We start from the raw sequence: 6,751 nt of genomic DNA on the forward strand, positions 1-6,751 counted from the left end.
GACTGGGTTATGTCATCTCAGCAATTAAATTGCCTTGGGCTGTGGTGTTTCCACACTAACGATACCACCAGAAGTTGCAGACTCACCACTATCCCATTCACAGCAATTGATTCATTTGTCCTGACAGCTTGCATACACCTTGTCATACGATAAAGTTATTGAAACTGAATTGCCAGAAGCGCTATGATCATTGCTTCAGGTGATTTATCAGGGACTTATTCAGCACTGAGCCAATGCCAAGAAAATTCCCTCATGCACCTAGACCAGATGTTCTCATCTGAACTGTTAAATCTGAAACAAAACTAAAGCCAACAGACTTGTGGTGCTACTATAACCCTTATTTCAACTCAGAACTACTCTCCTTTCTGTGCCTCCACAGGCACCCGACCCCAAATCAGCCAAACAACCGCCGCTGCACAGAAGTTCAACCTCCGATTCCACCTGATTACTGTGCAAAAAGATTTTGGCGTCTAAGAAAAGCTTGTCCCTGATTCAAAAATGGACGATTGAACTTTGTGGTACTCATGCCAAAAAAAGAAAAAAAAAAAACAAAACTTTTTTTCCTCTTTCTCCCATTTTTTTAAAGAGATTTTCCGATCACCTACAGAGCCAGCAGTTACCTCAAGCAGTCCCTGCAGAGGCCAGTAGAGGGTGATGGGCAACCACGTTGCTTTTACTACCCTGACCATTTCCCGGGGTGAAGCCACATGGCCCTGAGGTTTATCTGAGTGTGGGTGATGGAGACCTAGAGAAAATCTTGCTACAAGGGATGAAGGTGCCTGCCTGGGCATAAATCAAGCTCCTCTTCAGAAAGCACCTCATAGCTCTGTGGAACTAGACATGGCACACACTCACTGCAAAGGGGAAACTTCAGCACAGAGAGATTTCGATCTACGAACACACTGTGAGAGGAAGGGCAGATGACTGTCTTCAGTTACCTAACCTGGTCCTGCACGAAGGTAGAGGCTCTAATGCCCAGCTGCCTCTTGGAGGGCATCACCTCCAGCAACTTGTCCAAAACCTAACTAGGCACAGTCCAAGCAGAGCTGTGCTGACTGTCTGTCACTGCCCCTCACGGACCCTGTTTCTTCCAGCCTGCATTTTAAGCCTCGCGTACATGAAGACACATCGCTGACCATTTTCGTCACTCATGCAAAACCAGCAGGCTACAGCTGATACTTCAGCCTCTATTACCAAATGTGGTTACAGCTCTCTGCTCTCCAGCCTGTTCTTACAGCTCTCCCGAGTGACTCGCTTTGGTGGGTTAACTCATTTGTAAAACAGCCATTCTTTACTATTTCTATTTACTATTTATTTCTAAAGTCCTGACCTTCAAAAGCAAGGCCCAGGGTTTTGCATGATCACCCAGTACACGTACTTCTGAAAAGACAGTGTGGAGGAGAAGTACCTGCAGTTCTTTGCTGGGGAAAAAACAGGATGCTTCAATATTTTTTTTCCTTTTGATAACAGTAACCACACACAACTTTTATGGGTACAATGCAAGACTATCAGCCCATTCTGCTGCTCTTAGAAACCAAGACAAAGTTACCACCCAGTTCTGTTATTACTAGTCATTAAACAGTCTGATGTAGGTCTACCAGAAGGAGAGCAGGAGATATAGGGGCTATAATTCCCACTAGCACTGCCCGCATGGCATAAATACTCCTCAGCCATGCTTGCAGCTGCTCAGATGTACAAACTTGCATCCTGAATCCAGCTCTCCTTGTAGAGGCATTGCCCAGATCTCACAAGGCCAGGCTCCGTAGGACTGTGAAATAAACTCAAACAATGATCAGTAATAACCCTTTTCCCAGTGGAAGAACAAAATGCATAATACATATAAAGGGAACGTGCTGATTTCTTTACTACCCCGTCCTATGTCTGTGTTGCCTCTGGGACCGTATTCTTACTCTTGGGAAATAACTAAACAAGCAATTACTCCACACAGCTTCCTTGTATCCTTACTCTGCCTGACACTGTGGGCTCCATCCAACCTATTTTTTGCAAAGGGAATTCAACAGAGCCCTAATTCTTTCAAGTGATATGCTCTCAGCTTTCTTCATGGCTCCCATGAGAGATCAGTGCCTGACTTGAGTATGTCAGAATATCAGACCAGGCTTTCTACCTTGTTTTGACTTTCTCTGCCTTGGTTACCATCAGTGAAAAATGGGATGATGACTACTTCCTTTACTTCACTCTCCCTTCCCTGCATTCCAAAAGAGAGGGTAAATTTCATTTATTAATGCTGATAGAGTCCATTGAGACTTGCAGATAAAAGACTCAGTTTACAGAAGAATATAATGTTCTATCTTGCAGGAAGCTTATGCTTTACTATTTATTTTCAAAGCACCTACTGACATTGCTAGGCAACTGGGACATTGTCCAAAATAAAAACAGCTATAATAAGGAAAGAAACAAAAAAATTCTGAGTCTAACAGTCTATACAATGCAGCTGAGGTCTGTCAGGAAAATAGACAATGGACGGAATTAATTCCTAAAGTTGAAAGAAAGTGAAGGTCAAAATGATCAATTGTGGGCTGCCCAAAGAGTAAAGTTAAAGATGCATCCTAAGAGGGACACAACCACCATCCAGGAGGTCCTGCCACAGAGGACACCAGGTCCTTTTACCATGGTAAAATTTGGAAACTGCTGAGCAGCAGCAAGATCGACTCACTGGATTTTCAAGGGATTTTAAACTGGCAGCACAAGGAATGGTCACTGTTGCACAAAGAATAATGCAGCGTTATGTCTACACAGAACTCTTCCTTTCTTCATTTGCAAAGTACAGTGGGTAGAAAAGCCAAGGCACAGACCACAGCCTTACCTAAATTTTATGCTCTGTTCTCCAGAACCCTGTTCCCCATATATAAAGTTCATATTCTGTTCTCCAGAAAATGAATTTTGCTGGTGATATTTAACACAGCCAAGAAAGGCAACTTGCAGACAAGGACAATATACCTTAATCTGCTTATTCCTGTTCATATAGCTGCTTTCAGGCAGATGCCCATGCAGGTATGCCTGGCTGTGCACTGTGCCACCCCACTCCTTGTCAAGCTATCACGTTTGCTCAAGCAAGCAGGGTCTGACATGTTTCAGATAAAGCCTTTGGCTGGACACATCTGTGCCCACAGCAGACCTGGACCTGACAGCCTCAGGGGCTCTCAAAGGTTGATGTAGGGACAACTCCTCGAGACCAGCGTTTTAGAAATATCTCACACCCTTGAGGACTTAGACTTCCACGAATACATTTTTAGAGCTTACAGAAGCATATCTATTTGGAAAAATGAGAGAAAAAACACACAGAGGATGAAATGAAACGTGCTCCCATTTCAAGGCTTCATAGCATTTGATCAACCTCAGTTCAAAAAGCTTGCTAGAGCACAGTGTGTACCTGAGACATCTGTGCTTGTTCTACAAAATTAATAAGCATTGTCACTGAATTGCAACTATTTACTAATTTTAATACCATCATAAATAACAGGCATGAGAGCTCTAATGTCTAATTCAGAAGCCTGACACTAGTAGGCAAACCCAAACGAAAATGTAGAAACAAAACTTCAACTGGTGTTAACTGGTGACACCAGCCGCTCAGTGACATGAGACGTACACTTTCCTACATAGCATTTTAGCCTTTTGTTTTCCTGGCATCTTGAAAAAAGATTTCAGACAACCCTGAGTCAGGTCCCAAAATCATTGTTCAGAGCCACCATTAGATTGCTAGCACTGTGCACTCATATTTTCATCTCAGACTGTCTTGTTTAAGAGTGCAGAAGAGAAGAGGCAAGCTGACAAGGACACAGCTGCCAGTATAAGAATATGGTGCTCCCTAACAATAAAAGTCTGGTTTTCTCCTCTGTATGCTTAGTTTAACTTTTTAAATGAAGGATTCAGTGACTAGAAGGTAGAAACAACGCATAACTGCTAACATCCGTCACTGTTCTGCATGGGCTATTACAAACCCTTACCCAGCTGAGGCCGAGGTGCTGATCCAGCTGCACTGCTGGGTGCTGAGCTGTCCTGGCAGGCTCTCCAGCAGCTGAACAGCTTCTGCCGAACACCCAGCTTAGCACGAGCAGGAAGGAAAGAAGTGCCTTTGTTGCAGTCCAACCATGCCCTACATTTTCAGGGGAAGTAAGGACCTCTCTGGCACTAACCTCTGCCAAGAAGCTGAATTACAAGTAAATGCAGGTAATGAGCTTTAGTACTTCCAGTGAGAAGCTGGCATAATTTCGTTTGCGAACCGAGTTGCATAAAAACCACTTCCCCATGTGGCATTACCAGCAGAGGTGTTCTACCTTGCAGGCTTGCCAGGGGTCGGGGGGGGATTTTAGGCCACATTGTTCCACAAAATCTTTCTTGCAGCTATGTTCTTCTAGCACAACAGCTTAAAGAGAGCACTAAATTCTTTTCAGAAAGCACAGAGAATTTGTGACAAGTCACAGAAAAATTAAGTATGTGAACATGTCTCTAACATGCACAAAACAACTCAGTGGGCAGCCAAGTCTCTCTCTCAGGCTATGAATTCAAGACTATTTTTTCCCCTCTCCCAAGCCCCCCTGCACTGCTCTGTAAAGAACAGGGCAGGTAACACCTTGCCACAAATAAGGCCTCTGTTGCTGTGCGACTCTAATGACTTGAAGGAGTTAAATAACACAGGTCTCTGCCTTTCTGGATTTCCATGTGCACTGCCACAGCCAGCACTGCAGCCAGCTTTGTTCTTGAAGTTAAAGAGCCTGTGCATTTAAATTCTGTCGTTACAGTTAGCAAAGCAGGCCAAGGGCTTCAGCTACCCGCTGTCTAAGAATAAGGAAGGCTGAGGTGATTATGAACCTTTTTCTTTCATTAGTAGCAATGCCAGAAGCAGCTGGAAAGGATGATGGGTACAATCATTTTCAGCCGTTATACTGTTCTTCCATTTCAGACACTTGCCCTCCTAGAGATTTACGCTTTCTTCAAGCTTATCTGTGTGCTGGCATGCATGGCTATTTATTTAAGGAAGGGTGTCAGTGACACACACCCTGCTAAGAGAAGCAAAAAGCCAGTTCTCATATTTCTCTCAGCGTATGATGGTGCTGGTTCACAGAAAAAGAAAGTTTTAGGAATGAATCACAACGGTACATACATCATAATGAACGTTCAGTCTCCTATTTCTATATGCATTGCTACACTATCTGGAATATGCTCAGCATTTTACAGATAGAAAATGAGACATAATTGGAAGGACGGAATCACCTCTCCAGGGACCCAGAATAAAACTGTAATGGATTTCAAATCCCTCCCCATTGCAAGCACAAAGTAAACCAGTACTGGGAGGCTGCCAGCCTAGTTACACTGAGGTTAATGAATAAACAACTGCCTGCAGTACTGACTTCCCTGCCACACTTTAAATATGCATCTTTGATTACATCTTAGGGAGACTGCTTCTTCCATAAATAATCATTCCTGAAGATAAAGGCATTAAATCTGTGGGTTTTTCATCGACAAAACATATAGAGCTTATCAACATTTATATAGCAAAACTGCTATTAGGTGAGCAGACTTTTCGCAGAATACTTGCTTTTAACAGAAAATTTTGACTTACTGTGAAAAACAGAATGCAGGAAAACAAACAAAAAATGACTTGCAAATATAGTAGGGGACGTTCTGAGAACATTAGCTCAGTCACACCTTGTTTCCCATTTCTTCTTCATAGAACAGGCTCCCTGAGAATACATTTTGGATAAAACAATAAAGCAAACTCAGAAAAGGGGAGATGGTTATGAATGAGGAGAGCTCTTGGCTACTGGCATACCGAGGTCACTTCTGAAAATGTGGTTTAATTCCTTGGTTATAGATGCATCTTTGGAAGTGTTACCCTAGGAAAATAAATCAGCCGAACACACATAATACCCTAAATTTCCAAGAGTGTCTTGGGTAAGTTTGAATGTCCAACATGAGAAACAATACAGAGGAATCATTTTGGAGTTTAAGTTCTCAACACTTCATGGGGATTACTGCCATTTAGGAGATCTCATTTGTCACTTGTGAAAATCTAGGTCCTTTACTCCCCTCCTCCTGCTCTGCCTTTTTCATGCCAAATATAGAAATAATTTTCTGGCTTCAGACTGAATAAAGTTGTTAATTACACTCTTTCCTAAAAACCTGCAATTGAAATTCATTCCATGAGCTTCTGAAAGCTAGGGAAACGTATTCTTTTTTATAATACTCTTTTGACATGTCTTAGTGGAAGAAAGAAGAAAGCCCATTCACTTTTAATTTCTCAGTTTTGAGGATAATATTTAACAGAAGTAAAACCCTTGAAGGGCTCAACGTGCTCTTTGAAGCTAGTGGGGTAAAAAAACCACCACTGAGTTTCATCGCAGAAGAATTAGCTTCTTTCTTCAGAAAAATTACGTTAAACAGTCTGTAATATGTTATTTGAGGCAAGAAATTTAATTTGTGCCATCATGAGCTGCCAATAAGGTGAACAGGACAGGATTCCTGCAGGTACTGGTACAGTATAACAATAACCAGATTTATTATTTCTGAGTATACCACATCAATGACTTAAAATGTAAAGTTATCTGCAGCAATTCCATCATCAGTGTTTTTGGTGCTATAATAGCCTATATATGTTGGTATCACTAATAGCATACCTGCCTCACAGGAGTGTTAAGAGACATAACAGATGGATTAAAATACTTGGGAGATGAAAAGTGCTGTTTAATTAAAATTAAATTAAATTAAAATTAAATTATCAAAATTATTATTA

The 6,751-nt window shown here is 41.9% G+C and overlaps 1 protein-coding gene across 2 annotated transcripts in view; it reads right to left on the bottom strand.

Annotated features, from left to right (window-relative positions):
- Positions 1–6,751, bottom strand: part of KCNJ5 (potassium inwardly rectifying channel subfamily J member 5) — a 63,742-nt gene that overhangs the window by 29,494 nt on the left and 27,497 nt on the right. The window lies entirely within an intron of this gene.

Source organism: Anser brachyrhynchus (genome assembly GCF_964034855.1).
Source record: "Anser brachyrhynchus genome assembly, chromosome: 25".
NCBI classification, from domain to species: Eukaryota; Metazoa; Chordata; class Aves; order Anseriformes; family Anatidae; genus Anser; species Anser brachyrhynchus.